Source organism: Anastrepha obliqua, chromosome 4 (genome assembly GCF_027943255.1).
Source record: "Anastrepha obliqua isolate idAnaObli1 chromosome 4, idAnaObli1_1.0, whole genome shotgun sequence".
Classification (NCBI taxonomy): domain Eukaryota; kingdom Metazoa; phylum Arthropoda; class Insecta; order Diptera; family Tephritidae; genus Anastrepha; species Anastrepha obliqua.
The window spans coordinates 123,690,010-123,707,845 of record NC_072895.1 but is presented as its reverse complement, the minus strand read 5'-3'; positions in this window follow the sequence as shown (position 1 = coordinate 123,707,845).

The following is a 17,836-nucleotide window of genomic DNA, read 5'->3' as shown; positions in this document are numbered from 1 at the left end:
ACACAAACTGAAAAAAATCTTATATATAAAATAAAGTCAACTTTTTGTGTGTGTTCGCTAACCGGCCGTGTCTGCACCGAATTAAACCAAACTTACACACATTGTTAAGAAGGTATTGAAGATGGTTTCCGTATAGTTTGGATACCTATTGGCGGATAGGGCTCGAGATATAGGTTAAAACGTGGACCCGGGTAACCTTCGGATGTGTATGTACAATATGGGTATCAAATTGAAGCTGTTGGTGAATGCTTTAGCACAGAGTATTTTTCATGCCGCTCCGTACTAGGGTCTCGAGATAGAGACCAAAACGTAGAGCCTTGAATGTGTTTGTACAATATGGATATCAAATTGAAGCTGTTGGTGAATGCCTTAGTCCAGAGTATTTTTCATGCCGCTACGTGACTGGGGTCTCGAGATATAGGTCAAAACGTGGACCCGGGTAACCTTTGGTTGTGTATGTACAATATGGGTATCAAATGAAAGCTGTTGATAAGTGCTTTAATACGGGGTAATTTTCATACCTATTGATGACTAGGGTCTGGAAATATATGCCAAAACGTGGACCCGCCATGTCTTTGCACCGAATTAAACCAAACTTACACACATTGTTAAGGAGGTATTGAAGATGGGTTCCGTATAATTTGGATACCTATTGGTAGATAGGGTCTCGAGATATAAGTCAAAACGTGGACCCGGGTAACCTTCGGATGTGTATGTACAATATGGGTATCAAATGGAAGCTGTTGCTGAATGCTTTAGTTCAGAGTATTTCCATCCGCTCCGTGACTAGGGTCTCGAGATAAAGACCGAAACGTGGAGCCTAGAATGTGCTTGTATCTTATTATAGGTGTATACCTATGGAACCGGAAATCACACACAGAAGGGCGATAAATGTGTAAATCCAAATCACAACAGTTTTAGGTGCATTTTTTCCAGTGCTAGTTATGTCAAGCTTAATACCTTCAAATTAAATCACTAGTTTTTTTAATTTTTGGGACTCGCAAAAGCACCTAAACCCTGTGGAGCTTCAAGAAGTCAAGACAATTGAAACAGTTGGTTTAATTGAACGGTGATTTGATCCAAACATTACCAGAAATTAAAACAAGAGCAATACGAAGCTATTCACCGCGCAAGATACTCGTCTCTCCCACTCGCCTTATTCATCAGACTCACTTGACTCTGATTACCACTAACTTTCATCTTGAAGAGTAACTCTTCGTTTTCTAATAAAAAGGGAAATAAATAATTCAATGACTAGACTGATTTAAGGACGAAAAAATTTTTTAGCCATTTTCAAATCACAAATTACTTGAGAGTAAGGAAATTGAAAAAGAAATGTATGTCCGAATAATTAAATTATTAAAATAGACAAACTTTGTACCTTTTGCTATTCATTAAAATGTGCTTTTATCTTAAGAAATTCCAGTTTTACGGATATAAACTGGTAGATTGTTCTTTATTTGGGAAATTACTTTGACACGAACTGTCCACCCCCAAAAAATAAAGCAATACATCAAAACCGAACTGTAGATACTCAGCTGTCCACAATTTTCTCAGCTGTAGTTGAAAAGCGTGTTTTCGCAATATTGACTCTTTCGTTGACTTTTTAAATGTGTTTTCATTTATATTCTTATTACTAATATCTCGTTTTTGCCATATTTTAATTTCTTACTCATTTGCTTTGTTGTCGAATGTGCTGTTGTTGTAACTTTTTTCTGTAATTTACTTTATTTGGCAATTTTCTTAAAATAATAAAAAACAAAGGTATTTACGAGCAGAGATGCGCAGCATAAACAAGTGAGCTTGGGCGTATTGTAGCGGCTAGTAATTTGAATAATATTTTCACTATTAATATCGATTTGAATACGTTGCAGGTAAATGTTGCTTCAAAAATTAGCTAATGCATAACGTTTATTTATACAAATCTCAAACAAAGCTTTCTTTTTCGGTCTGGGGGTTTGACTGTGTATGACTAGGATAAGCCAAAAAAACGCTTTTTCTTGATGCTACCCCACATAAATGAGAAACTAGTTTTTTTTAATTTTTATGCGTGCTGCCAAAGTATTAAAAAGGGGGGAAAAATATGCACTTATCGGTAAATTTGATATAAAATGTTTACAGATCAATATTGTTTAATGTTATATTTGTATATTAATTTTTCTCAGAAATGTTCAAAAAACCATACAAAAAATAACAAATTAATAAATAAATATTTTTGTATTTTTAATATTTAAAATTTTTTTCAATGTCACCAACATTTTCAGGGTCCCTATAAAAATAGCTTATTTTTATTTTTGCTTTGAAATTACATTTATTATTTTTGTTAGTTTCTGTCACAGCGGCTTTGGGCGCAAAGTGCCGATCGGTTTCAGTACCAAATTTTAATCACAATTCGATAGGTTGTTAGCCTAGTGTCCGTGGGTAGTAATAATAATTTTATTTATTAAATCTATTATACATTTTATACCTAAACTATGGTATTACGATGTGGTTTGAGCTAAAACGAACCTAGCGGACCAATTTTTTGAACAATTATTTATTTTCACACGTCTGTTATATGTTTTGAAAATACATTTTTGGAACTTTTAGAAATATTTCGACGCCGCTGCTACCTAAGATGTAATATTCTCATCAAATATAACCTGCTGAGAAAATTTCTCTACCTATAAATTAAAATTTCGTCAAATTCGGTTCACCGGTGCCGGAGATTAGCGACGACAAACTGAAAAACAGAGGTGCGTACATTAAAAAAAATATCTTATTGTGTATGTTCTGTTATACTCCCATAGTAGCATTTTTTTTATATTTTCAGTGTACAATCGTGTCTGCCCCAGGGCTTCATTATAGTATAAATAGATAGACGTACATATGTAGCTTTGTTTTTGCAGAAAAACACCAGATAAAGCCATACATCAGCTTAAGTTACTTCCATTTTTCTTTACTTGTACTCATTTAGCGCATGTTTCGGAATAACTACCCAGACAGAGCACTTAAATAAATTCATGTACTTATAAGAAAATCACTTTCCCACTTCTTAGTTGGTAGCAACATTCATCTTAGACTTTCTGTTAAGAAATGGAATTTATCAAAATTATACCTTTAACCTTACTCCTATTCGTTTTACTGTTTCATATATTTAATAGCAAGCTTTGAATTCTTTCATGTCAGTATCTATTAACATCATTTTTATTATCCGTCTACTTCCAATACCACTGGCCAATCACGAATGTGTAACAGAAGCTAAATGAATAGAACATATCATAATGTAAAATGATCAAATATACATTTATTCAAAAAAAAAAATTAAATATGCAAAATGTGGGCTACACTTCGCATCAACACCCTCTGTATGAATGTGTAAATATACAATATAAAAATGATTATACGAGTATGTGTGCGGGCATGCAAAAATACTGGAAATATAATACACGACTCACATAAAAGGTAGTGCGAATAAACTTTACATTTTATGGCTAGAGTTAAATATCATAATTTGCTCAATTAAAAATCGGCTGTGAGCGATTTTAACAATTTTACACTTTCAGAATATTTCAGCTGGGATTTGCATAAATATTTAATAACCCGTTGCTTTGTAAGTTAATTTGAGCCAGTTGTATTAGGATTGCCTCACAACTCTTTAGAACTTTGCAAACAATTTGACTGCTTTACGATCAAGCGACCACAAGATTGAAAGCCAATACCGCCTAAAAATAATAGCTTCAAACAAGGCAATCAAGATTATTATATGGAAAAATAGAGAAACAAGAACTGTGCAGACTAGATACTAAGACGTGGTTTGACTAAAAAATAGTTGTATTAAAATTTATAGGATTGAAAAAGAATTTTTTCCTATAGTTCTTCAAAAAATAAACAAAATAATTACACTGTGCGACAGTGAAATTATACTTTTATGGAGACCTAGTTCAACTTGTAGGTATAGTAAAACTAAGAAAAATGGTATAGGAGAAATTTCCAATACACCGCCTAAATCTCATTTTATGGCCATAAAACCGTTTTTCAGTAGGTTGATGTGAAGAATAACTCCTAACTTCGCCAATTTCCATCCGATTTCGAATTTTCTTTTTTAGTTCGAAAGAACAAAGACAAGCCCTTTTGACAGTGTGTTGACAGTTTTTTTGAAATGACAACTGACGAGACTGTAGACGGAAGTATTTGGAATTTTTTTTATTTTTTCTCTATTTTTTCAACTTTGACTTAATTTTTACGATATTATCCGATATTGAGGATTTTTTTAGTACTCTACTGTTATATATTAGTAAATTTAATTTTGCGTCAAATGAGCTATATTTGACTGTAATTGAATTAAAATTAATAGAGTTGTGTGAGTTTTAAGATTTTAATATAGTTTTTTTTTTTTTACTAATTTGGTATGTAGGTATAACTTACGCTAAATGGAAATAAGGACGTGTTTTGATGCGTTATTATAGATACGTAATATTTATTGGAGTATATATGTATACATAAGAGTACACTGTACTGCATACAACAGAACTGGTTAGAACTTACGAAAATATCTGACATATTATATCACTTTTTTTTTGAATAGAAATATGAAAAAGCTCCCAAGTGTACCAAAGTTCACACTGTACATTGATTAACAAAAGAAGTTTGTTATTATAATTTAACCTTATTAAAACGTCAAAGTTTTATTGTTTGTTTCATTGAAATTCAAGAGATATAAATCAAAACGTTGCCAGAAAAGTCGAATATCTCAATATTCTCCGATGATGTGGCATCATCAGCCTTATCATAAACCAGATGATTGTTATTTTTATAAAACGGACGTAAACGGCCATCATTATAAAGCTCGAAAGCACATAAAGTATGCAACTGTTAAGAACCCCGTAGTCTTGGACGATATGATTGACTCAACTGCAGGAACTGAAGGAAGTTCAACTCATTGCTGATGATGATCAAACTGATAACAATAAACCTGATGATGGAGAGTACTTTCCGTCTGGTTCTAAGTCTTCAGAACGACACATTGTATCAAATTCAGATTTTCAGGATCTTTCTCGTGATTTACTTCTATCGGGAAGACAATCTGAAACGCTCGCTTCTCGATTTAAACAATGGAATTTAGTTGATGAGGACTTCAGATGAATGATGATGATCGAATTTCTTACAGAGAAGTATTCAAAACTGATGAAGAGAATGACAAATGTACCGTACCATACTAAACTCCAAAGGGCCGTTTCCAATGCATTTTTAAGTTTGGAACCAGTTCCGTTGTGTACTGCACCGTACCGCACCGTACCATACTGTACAATGATGCGCTACACAATACTCCAATAAATATTATGTGTTTATAATGACACTTGTTATCATTTTCATGCTTCGATGCCTACATACCAAATTAGTAAAAAAAAAAATAAAATCTTAACACACACACAACTCTATTAATTTTAATTCAATTACAGTCAAATATAGCTCATTTGACGCAAAATTAAATTTACTATAAGAGTAGGGTACTAAAAAAAATCTTCAATATCGGATCATATCGTAAAAATTATGTCAAAGTTGAAAAAATAGAGAAAAAATAAAAAAATTCCAAATACTTCCGTCTACAGTCTCGTCAGTTGTCATTTCAGAAAAATTGTCAACACACTGTCAAAAAGGCTTGTTTTTGTTCTTTCGAACTGAAAAAACAAATTCGAAATCGGATGGAAATTGGCGAAGTTAGGAGTGATTCTTCACATCAACCTACTGAAAAACGGTTTTATGGCCATAAAATGAGATTTTGGGGTGTATTGGAAATTTCTCCTATACCATTTTTTTTAGTTTTTCTATAGCCACAAGTTGTGCTAGGTCTCCATAAAAGTATATTTAATTTTTTTTTGTCACACAGTGTTATTACTCATATAATATAAATAAACTTTTTATAATACAATAAATATTTAAAAATTGCAATAGGCGATCTTTTGAGTATGAAAAATCAACAAATTTAGAGATTTTATTAAACTCAATTAAAGCCCTGTGAATAGATTTTGAGAGACCAACATAGAAAAACTCTGCGTTACGAAGAGCTCTGCCCAGAATATGAAAGAAAATGCTCTCAAGATGATGAAAACGGAAGGCAAAGATAAGTTCATTCTCTTTTTTAGATTTAAAGATATTATCCGAAAAGTGTAAGTTACGCAACGTGAAATGTAAGACTTTTTTCTGGATTCATTCAATTCTAGCAGCATGGCACGTAAAAGACGGCACCCATTGAAAGTTGCATAATCCAGTTCGGAACGTACAAACGGCGTATACAAAAGCTTCGGCGTATGCGGATAGTTGTGCCAAGGTATAATCGAATCATCAAAATCTTTTTCGGATGCATTTCCCAGAGTCCACTTCAGTTCTCGCTGTAAATTCTATTTTCGTCATCTATCAGCTAAAAAACGATTGTCTCAAAAACTAAAATTTCACCTTTGGCAAAAGCGGAAAGTCAGTCGGAGGTGAACACGTTGATTTTGCACTAATATTAGTCAAATTATTGGCAAGAAATGCATCCCCATTGATAGCCTTGTGACATGTTGAGTTACTGCCATATGAAATCCATGAGTTTATTTCAAATGCCCAGATTATATTCCCAATTTACCGTTTGACCTTTTTTGCGATCTTACTAATCTATGAACCAGCTGTTCAAATGATAAAATACCGGTACTTGCTTAACAGAACGTATTATTTGAGTTTTTAGCTGCACCCAAATTGTCCACTAATTAAAAAAAAGGCGAAAAAAATAAATCAACTGGTTTTCGGTCGCAGTCGGAATTTTTTATTTTTAAAATTTGCTTAAAGCAAATTTTATTGTTGTCTGTCGGTGATTGACATTTTTTCTGAAGTTTGGTAAGGTGATTGCCTTAATAACAAGTATCATATCATATATGAATTTATGCACATACATATATATTTCCATCTGAAACGCGCTCGAATTTACATTGCATTTGCTTGAAGTGTTCAATAGTCAACGTTTAGCCTTTTTCGGTCATAACACTGGGTGCTGCTATCTAGCCTTGAATAAGCGCATGCGCTTACGACTTACAGCTGTTTAGTCATATAAAGCACTTGATTACCTTTCACTAAGCTGTAGTGAAGCAGAAATTGCATAAAAGTGGAAATAAATAAATTATCAATCACTGCGACCAGCCGCCGAAATTAATAATTGTAGAAAATGATAAAAAAAGACATTACAAAAAAACGTAAACAATTATACTCAACAGCAAAAGCATGACAGGTGTGAAAAGTTTTGTATTTGCCTACATTCTAATTGCAATTTTCCACACGCATGTCAGAAGCAGATTTTCGCGTGTAAATGCAATTAATTATACAATAATAAAAGTGTAAAAAACTATGGGATAAAAACATAAGAAGTAAAAATGTATCTCCTTTTTGGTATTAGGCGTTTTTTTGCACAATGAATGTTTCACACTAATTTTAATTAACAATTTAATTTTTATGCGTTCACTTTAAATAATATAAAAATGCGTTGAGTAAATTGCAGAGATAATTAATGAGTGAATTCGAATAACCGATTTTGTGATTTTTTTCCTCAAGCATTATGTCTGGTTGAGTCAAATGAGTCATTGTGCTCTGAAAATTCCCCTAAGCAGTTGTTACGTTTTAAAATGTGCTGCCTAGATGAGGGTGATCAGGTATTTTTTGCTTAATATGTACGTCAAAAACAAGTGCACTATGTTTGTCAGTTCTTTCAGCGAATTCTTCAAGCACATTTTTCAGACTAGAATGTCTACAAGTTGTTTGCAAACTGGAAAGGAAGGGAATTCCCAATTTCAGGTGTTGTGGTTTTACAATGAACTGCAAACGCAAAGCAACTAAAACAAGTTCTTTGAGAGATTGATATATAAAACTTTGATCCAAAAGTTCCCGGAGTATATTAAAAATTCAAAATAAAAGTTTATTCCTCAAACTACTCCCCATCAACTGCAGTGCTCTTATGCTAGCGTTTGATTTAACTCTTTAAGCATATCTGGAACTCAATTTTCAGTATGCGTCCAGAGCCATCTTCGATTTTTCCATGACTTCCTTTCCGCAGTTAAAACGCGTTCCTCGTAGTGGTTTTTAAAATCGATCAGACAGAAAAAAATCTCAGAGCCATATCAGATGAATTCGATGGCTGTTGGATGGTTTTCGTTTCGTTATTGGTAACAACTTCAATGATAATGATGGCACTGTGCGACGGTGCGTTATCATGGTACAAAATCCACGAGTTGTTTTCCCAAAAATCCTTCTTGGTTCATTCGGAGCTCTCCACTCACTCGCCAGATGTCTGCGTTACGTGTCGTATGTATAAACCTACGTCTCGTCTCTAGTAAAGATGCGTGTGATGAATGTTGCGTTGGATCCAGCCATGAAAGTCATGTTTTGGCGATATCGACGCGGTTCCAGTTATACATGAATTTCAGGTCCCACTTTGCAGCAACACGGCACAAACTTCAATTATTTACTATGTACAATGTCCTGAACAGATACATAAACAATGTTCAAGACCTCTGCTAGCTCTCTAGTGATTAATTTGCGACTACGGATCAACCATTAACCATTGAGAATCATTGATTTCCTCAAATTATCCTGATCACTTCATGTTGATGTCAGAGGAACAGTTTTTCGTATTTTTAGCCTTTTTAACATTTTTTCTGCCTTTTTTGAAAATTTGGTACCACTTATAAATATTTTTTTTATTAAGAAGGGTGGTTACACTTCAAGGGCCGATGTTGAATGTAAATCACACCTAAACGTCAAGTTTTTTCTGCATTTCATTTAACACTTTTCAATTTCGGATTAATTGAATTTGAATCATAGAAAGATACACAATCGAGCAAAGCGTTAAAGTTATTCAGGCTTATTATGAAAACAGGCGTTCAAATTCAAATGCATATCACGCACTTCGTGATTTTTTCGGTCAATTTAATCGTCCAAATGTGCGTACAATCGGAAATATTGTGCAAAAGTTTGAGCAAACCGAATCTGTAAGAGACCCGCGATAGTGTGGTTGAAGAGCCGTCCACCTCAACTCGTCGTCGTGCCCAACAATTGCACCTCTCACGCCCGTCGTTGATGAACATTATGCATAAAAACTTGCATTTACACACTTACAAGGTGCAATTGACTCAAGAACTAAAGCCTCTTGACCATTTCAAGCGTCGTCAATGGTCAGAATGGTGGCAGGAAATGGCAATAGTGAATGACCAATTTTCGAAGAAAATCATCTTCAGTGATAGGGCACATTTTCACCTCAGTGGATTCGTCAATAAGCAGAATTGTCGCATTTGGGCGAATGATAATCCAAGAGTGATTGCTGAAAAACCAATGAACCCACAAAGAGTGACTGTTTGGGTTATTTGGCACATTAACGGCATAGAACCTCAATTATGCCTCAGCATCATCGAAAATTTGGACCATCGGATGGAGGTGTGCCGCCGAGGCCGCGGCGGCCATTTGGCCGATATTTTGTTCCATGCGTAATTGAACCATACCAATATTATCATAATAAAAATATATGACAATAATTTCCTAAAAAAATTGTATTTTATTCAAAATCAGCACCGGCCCTTGAAACTTATAGCCTGGCCATCTCAAACCTTCTGCAGCATTCTCATTGTTACTGTGACAGTTGCAACTTCTTCGCTTACCATACCTGTCAACGTTACAATTGCTAAATTCATATTTTATATTTCACAAAGCAGGCGTGAAGCTCTGAACAACATGGAATTTTACACGGATATCAAAGGCAGAACTACCAGTTGAAAACAACTTTTCCAGAATCGATGAGGTCTTCTCATTTTAAATAAGCTTTCAGTTTCCTCTTACCTCTTGATCATAGTAGCCGTAATCTGACTTTAAATAATATACGTACATACAGCGCTACTTTTCCAATTTCCGCTAAATTATCCACTGTTACTTCCAATATCAAATCACTTGGTTGGTTGGTTGGTTGGTTAAAGTGGTGATTCCTCCAGAATCCAACTAACGCTTCCGCACCATTTTGTTGCCACATCCTCGTTACCAACTTGTTTAACGGTTATTTACAGCATAACTATATCTAGTCTGTGCGGTTAAAGAAACTTATTAGGTTGTTGACGTCTAAGCCAGACAGTTGTTCGAGATTCTCGAACAGCGGTTGGCCCAGGGTTAACATTCTGTCCTTCCATAGCGCAGGGCATTCACAGAGGAAATGGAAGAGTGTCTCCTTTTTCTCCGGTTGTTTGCAACTGTGACAGTATGTATTGTGAGGGATACCCATTTTGGCTGCTTGTTCTCCGTTAGACCAAAAGCTAGTTATGACTGCCGTTAGTCTCCAGGCGTCCCGTCGTTTCATTCTTATTAATGCCGACGATTGCTTGAGGTTGTAGGTGGGACATAACGTTCTGCTAATTTTGTATTTCGTCTGGACTTTCCACCTACAGTCCGCGATTCGGAGGTATTTATGGGAAATTGTACTCTTGACTGCACCTAATGGTGTGAATACCGATTCTGCAAGAGCGTTATTCATGGCAGATCCCCCTCTTGCCAGTTCATCTGCGTTTTCGTTACCTCCAAAGTGTTCAAATCACTTACTTGCATAAAATATTTCCTGGATTTTTGTTAGGCGAAACGCAAAAATATTAAATCTATGTTACAAAAATAGATTTCAGAACAGTACTTAAAATATTTTGCCAACGATAATTGCCTCCTGTCATTTGAAACCATTGCTTTTCCTATGTCAAGATTTATTCTAACTGTGTGATTGTGAGCTTTTAAACATGCCTGGCTGCTCAATAACTCTATTATGTCTGTCTATTTAAACTTCACACAAGTCGAGTATTTCATTGCGTTTATTTTTAATTTATCTACCTGCAGATGCAGATGCCGTTCATTTATTTAGTTTTATTTTTCGTCGCACTTTTTGTTTAGTTTATTTGTTTTGCTTGCACATTTCATCGCCTTTGGTTTTTATGTTTACCTTTCGCTTTTAATTGTTTTATTTTATGTGTCTTTATCTTTTCTCTGTTGCGGTTGCTTTTGCCAGTGCCGATCAAAGACTGTCAGAGCAACGTTAACGTCACACAACAATGTATCAGTTACCGGATTTGAACTTGAATAATACAGACAAACATACAAGCAGCAGAAAAGTGACTGATACTAGTTCGCAAATCATTCATTGGCACATACATACAAACATTTTATCTTAGGCAGAAACATTCAACTCTGCTTTGCAAAAAGCGCTGAGTATTTCTCAAGTTAATGATTTTTTATTGCTGCTGCGCTTTTCTGTCAGCTTCTTAAGCTATGCATAGGTTTTGTTGTTTTTGTTTCTTTTTTTGCTTTGTTTTCTGTAGGTTTGATGGCGCTACGTTGTTAATCGTGATTTAATGCTCATTCTATTTTTGAATTTATGTTTCATAATTTTATTCATTGCACAATTAGGATCATAGAAACTATGTTAATTTTATTATTTAAATTTTTATTGTACTTTTATTCTTACAAGCGCCGTAGCCGAGTAGTTTGCGTGTGACCACGGCTTTGCTAGTTCGGGGCTCGACGCTCACTGATCAGGAAACAAGAAATGATAGAAATAGTTTTTTTTTTGTGTTTTCGTTGCTTTTTGTAACAGGTGCCGCTGTACCTTCGATAAGTAATATTAAGTCTTGAAGTGTTTTTCTACAATGGAAAAGCTTCTCATTAAAAAACATCTGCGGTGTGAATAAAACGCTATCGGATGCCCCATTTGCAAGCCAACGTTCACAAATTGAAGAAGAATCTCGGCCAAACATCATTCAAAGGACGTACGGGTCTACTATATATACTTCTATACATACATATGTACATCAGTACATACACACATTCATAATTATAACTACGTGCGCTGACTTGACCACATATTAACTTCAAAGCCGTCGAGTGGCTATGCATTTACAAATTTTTAACTGAGGTTAATTGAAATTTAAAAACGTGGAATACTATTTTTTTCTCTCAATGTGCGCTCTGCTGGAGGCCAATACATTTCGAAACAAAATATATTTTAAGGTTTTTAAATAATAATTGTTAATCTTAATACATTAACAATAATTTGTTAATCTTAATCTCAAATTTCAAAAATATTGGACCTTGTGAAAAAGTGAGTTTAGCTCACTCACATCTTTTTGTGTAAGTTGGACTGTTGGACTTTAAAGGTACTTACACATACAAATTATTTAGCTTGGTCGGAAACATTTGTTCATGCTGATATGTATTTGGAAATTATTTCCATAATAGCTTCTGATTTTTGCAGATGGAGAGGTTTAAAATGTCTAATGCTTGCAAGCTGCCATGCAATAAAAGGTCGCACATTTGTTTCTGAATGTGGCTAAAAAAATGTGCCGGCAAATCAAGCAGATCAAAAGAAAATAACAAAAAAACTGAAAAAGAGGCATGAAGCAAATATTAAAGAGGATGTAAGATGTCACTTGGCAAAGCTACTTTTTATTTCAGAGCGAATTCTACAGAAAAAGTACTGAAAAGCAAAGAAATAAAAAATTTTGCTAAAATAGTATAGACTTTTTAGAGTTTTAGACGTTTTTAGTGCTCTCAGGTGCAATTTAACTTTTCAAACAAAAAAAGTTTTATTCGCTTAAAAGTTTTAGTAATAGTCTAAGTAAATTATAATTTTACTAGCCCAATATTTTTACGATTTCTTGAAGTAATTTATTTTTAATAATTTAAGATTAATATTTTAAGTGAATTTATAAAACGGAATAAAAAGTGTATAATTCTTTACTCATACTTAAGGTATGCCACTTCATTGAAGCCAGGCGAAAAAGGTCTTGTGTATCATGTATCGGCAACGGATTTCGAAATCGGGTCAGACCGGAAGAGAGCGAAATTGTCTAGTGATGCTCTTCCGTTGCCAATTGAAATTTTACATTGCTGGAATGAGCTCGAGACGGTCCATCCGTTAGTTAACGCTTCTGCAAAAACAAAGTAAATCCTTTTTTATTTAAAAAGTGTAGTTTTATTTAAACGAATTTTGATTTAGATCATATACTGGTTGTCGTGTGTTTCATCTGGTGAATGAAATTGGCCCGTCTAAAGGAGAGACTTGTTAAATTGGATAAATTTAAATCACATGTCAGTCAAACACATTTTAAGGGGCAGAGTAAACAGTTGGAAAACAAAGTTGGAACAAAACAAACCATTAGGCTTGAGACGATTCGGCACAAGCAATATTCAAAATTCGTACATAGATTAGCGTAGATCTTCTGAGAGTGGCAAAACTATTTTTTTGAGAAAGTTATAGTTTTTAAGATACGGTAGGTTAAAGTTTTTGTGAAGCGTAGCGAAAGTTGCAAATCCAACAATTAAGTGGAAAATACTAAGATAACTTGAGTTTATATCTTTATGGTTTTGTTTATCACAATTGTTTGTCCAACTACTAGTTTTTGGACTTACTGTTTCATCTCTCCAAAACCTGAAAAAAGTCATAGCAACTTTGGGAAACATTACTAAATTTAAGCTTTACAAATACCATGGAATTTAGTATTTAAATAACTCGGTAACTAGGCACATATAGATGCCAGTTACGTGAATGGTCAAAATGTATGGGACAAATCCACGGGATTAAGTTAAAAATATAAATAATTAAGTACCATTCATATGAAATGATATGAAATTATTCTATGGCTTACAGCGATATTTTTTACATTTTTTACTACCTTTTCAGATAGCATAAGTTTGCTCCTTTTTCCCTTACTTCCAAATTGCATCGATGGATTAAATAGCACCCACAATCAGTTGTCAAACTTTACACAATCTTTTATTTTGTTCAAAGTAAAGTATGCAGGTTAGGTTAGGTTAGCCTGGATGGCAATAAGCCACGCATAGACCTTTTGGTCTCTAGCGATACCAGATGGAGACCGAGTAAAGTATGTAAGTTTAAGTTCTTTTGAAACGGGTTAAACATTGTTTATTCTTTTCACGCGCAAGATTGAAAATAAAATATTTTATCTCAATATTATTTTGAAGAAAAACTAAATAAAGCGCCATAAAATTCTAGTTTCCATTGCATTTTATTGCAATTTACTTTCATAAAATGAAACTCCAGAAACAATAGTATGCAAAGCGGTTAAATTCCTTTGCATATTAAAACTTTAGCATTTCATTGATTGATTGCTAAAATGTACGTACTCACACAACGGTGAATACCGCAAATACTAGTTTCTTACTTGGCACTACCATTTTGCTCTTCCGTTTGCTTGCCTCTGTCCGAGTTATGAAAGTTGATACAGCTCATATTCAGCAGTACGGAATGCAACGAAATTGGGTTTAAATTACTCTTCAAATGAAAAACACATATTTGGCTTGCAGATAATCTTCGATTAGAAATAGCTATCATATTCAATAAGTTGCCTGGTTAATAAATAACTTCGGTGAATGGAAGAAGGATAAGGGAAGCTAAATTGTTGCATTAATACAGAATATGAATTTCAAAAATTATAAGTATGCATTTTAATTGCGTAATTCATACAGTACACGCCTCACGAAATTAATACAAAGTCACCTTTACTTATTTATTTTTTAATTAAATTTATTTTTTACAAAAATATAGGTCATTCAATAAAAAATACCACCATAGTTCAATTTTCTAACTTTGAACAAAATGTATAAAAATTCAACAAATTCCCATTAAAATTCCAAAACTTTTAATAAGAATTTAAAATAAAAATTTGGGTATGCAGTTTTAAATTTTGCCCATTAAGTTTTAGTTGGAAAACTATGTAATGTTAAGTAATGGAGTAATTGGCGGCTGCCGTAGCCCAATGGGTTGGTGCGTGACTACCATTTGCAATTCGCAGGTTTGAATCTCAGTGGAACACCAAAATTAAGAAAAAGTTTGTTCTAATAGCGGTCGCCCCTCGGCAGGCACTGGCAAACCTCAGAGTGTATTTCTGCCATGAAAAAGCTCCTCATAAAAAATATCTGCCGTTCGGAGTCGGCTTGAAACTGTAGGTCCCTCTATTTGTGGAACAACATCAAGACACACGCCACAAATAGGAGGAGGAGCTCGGCCAAACACCCAAAAAGGGTGTACGCGCCAATTATATATATATATATATATTTAAGTACTTAAAACCGCACTTAATATAAATATAAGTAATAAAAACCTTAGCACCTTCAGCGTCTCGAATTTTGTAACCTGACTTCAGTTTGGTTTGAAAAAATTCGAACAATTTTTTCCTTTTATTTATTATTATTTACGTTCCATTTAATTTACGTTTCCTCAAGTAAATTGTGCCTACTTTCAAATGTAATTATAAAATATTATATTATAATATAATAGATTGTAAAATTAATGGAGGTTTGTTTTATTGAATTTTTTCATTGATTTTTAATATAAAAATCATTAAAAAATGAATATAGATGCTTTCGGAAAAAAGTATGTTTTCACTGTGCCGAGCATCTATTCATTAATCGAGTATCTGATGGAAATGTATTGAAAAATACTGTTTAAAAACTCAACAGATGGGCACCTTTGTAATCTATCAGACTGTTACCATTTACAGCATTCTGTAAGCGAAGCTGCAAAGAGCTGCTAGTTAGCAGGTCATATGTATTTATGTTGTATGTAAAAACAGCAGCGAATGTTAATGGCATTCTCTGATAACACTGGAGTGAAGTAGCATTAAGAAATCTTGTATTTTATCATTTACATCGTATATTTAACGAGTTACGAAAGGTGAGAATTCTTAGTAAAATTGGCTGTTATTGCAGCGGCCTTTTGGCATTTGAAATGAAATTCGACGTACCTGTATGACCTTTATTGCATAAAGATTTCACCTTAAATGGTAAAGTAAAATTATTTCCTTGAACACTTGTATTAAAAAACAACTATTTAATGATTTTATTTTTTAAAGTTCACCTTTGACGAAACACCGAAACTTATGAAACTAATTGAGTTCGTAATATATCAGAAAGAAAATGGGCTGTGTTAAAGAGTTAAGGAGTGCTGACAAAATATAATATTAAACCACGAAAATTATACATTAAAGAAACGAATCTCAATGATATAAACAACGAATAAAAATAATTTGTCTTAATATGTACGCGGTAATTTCATTTTTACTGCTATTTGAGGTCCGCAATTTGTTGTAAATATACTGAACTACTCTGTTCTCTCTGCCATAATTCGCTGCAAAATATATTTTTTTACTGACAGAATTATTGCAAAATTACAATCCACTTTAGACTTAAATATAATAAAATACAAATATAATCTGGAAAAGCTTTTTTTTATAGAGAATAGAACAACATTTTGGGACAATGTTAACGAAAAAAGCTCCAAAAACACATAGATGCCCACCGAAAAGTTAAAAGCTTTTTTTGAAGTAAAATTAGTGCTGTTATAAAGTTTTAAAAAAATGAATAATGTGTCACATTTTCAACGGTTTTTGAAAAGCGTAGTTATTAGAAAATTTTTTATCAAGGATATAAGTAACTAACTTCCTCTCCATTGTCAAAATGTTTGACAAAATGTTTCCACTTCAAACTCATAGACTGCAGTTACTCCGAGGCTTCTTCTATCCTATCTGCCTCAATATAAAACTAAATAATTAATTAATTGCTGCATATCACTAAAGAAGATTTATTCCAAACTGAAGCCTTTTAATATCCGCTTAAATATAAGGGAAATGCTTTACACAATAAAGTGTTGATACCAAAGCAAAAACAAACGTACGAAACCCATAAAAAACATGAAAATTCCATTGGTAAGATTGTAGCGATAATGATAAATACTGATGGGATTCATGTGCTTATGGTAAGCCTAATTAAATTTTGATTTAATGTTTGAAGATTTGCAAATATGAATATGTATGTATGTATTTGCGTGTGTACGTGCTTACATGCGAGCGTATGCACATGTGCGCAAATCAACAATTATCTAAGTATGTATGCAGATGGCTAAAACTGAAATAAACGCTTCAGTTGTAAAGCAAATGGGTAAACTACAAAATTTGTTAACAAAAGCAAAATGAAAATAAGGATGTGAGATTGAGCCTTCATAAGCACAGGAAGAAAAAGTTAGTCAAAAGCGAAAATAGAGGGGATAGAGGGGATAGAGGAAAAATCTAATGCGGCGCAAATGAGTTATTGAAATGACTCTGTGATTGAGATCGCATAAAGCAGATGCATGCATACAAACGTAATGCATATGGGGGATTCATTTGGAAACCGAATTGGTTGAAACAAGAATACACGGACACAATTTCTGATTAACACTCATTATTTTCGACTATTTTTTTTATATTTTAGAGACGATTTCCATTTCGCAAGAATTGAATTCTGTTACAAAACACTAACAATTCTGTAGCATAAACATCGTGTTCCATGCCCTCTATACTAATTTTTTAGCTTTATATGCAGTATGAGCTCGCTAATCGCAACTCTCATTATATGCAGTTTCTCAATTTTTGATTTTTGATATATAACCCCAGATTATAGTTGTAAACGAGCTTCAAAAGTCAGCCGTTATTAAAAAGTATTTTTAAGTAAACGGCAGTGAAGAATGACAGTTACCTTAAGGGGTTACGCCAACCAAGAGGCCATAAAAATAATAGTTTTTGTAGTGCTTCAGAAATCGAGATTTATTTATTTGTTTGCGTATTTACTATATGAATCAATAATTCTCCAATAAAGAATATTAAAAAAGTTGTTTTAGGCAAAGAAAAATTAGATCGACAGATGTTGAGTTTTGATTGAATTCCCAAACAGCCTTTCCAATAGGTGCACTAGTCGCATAATTCCTTCTAGAATTAAAGGCAACGAAGCGCGAAAATACCGTTGCAAAATCATCATC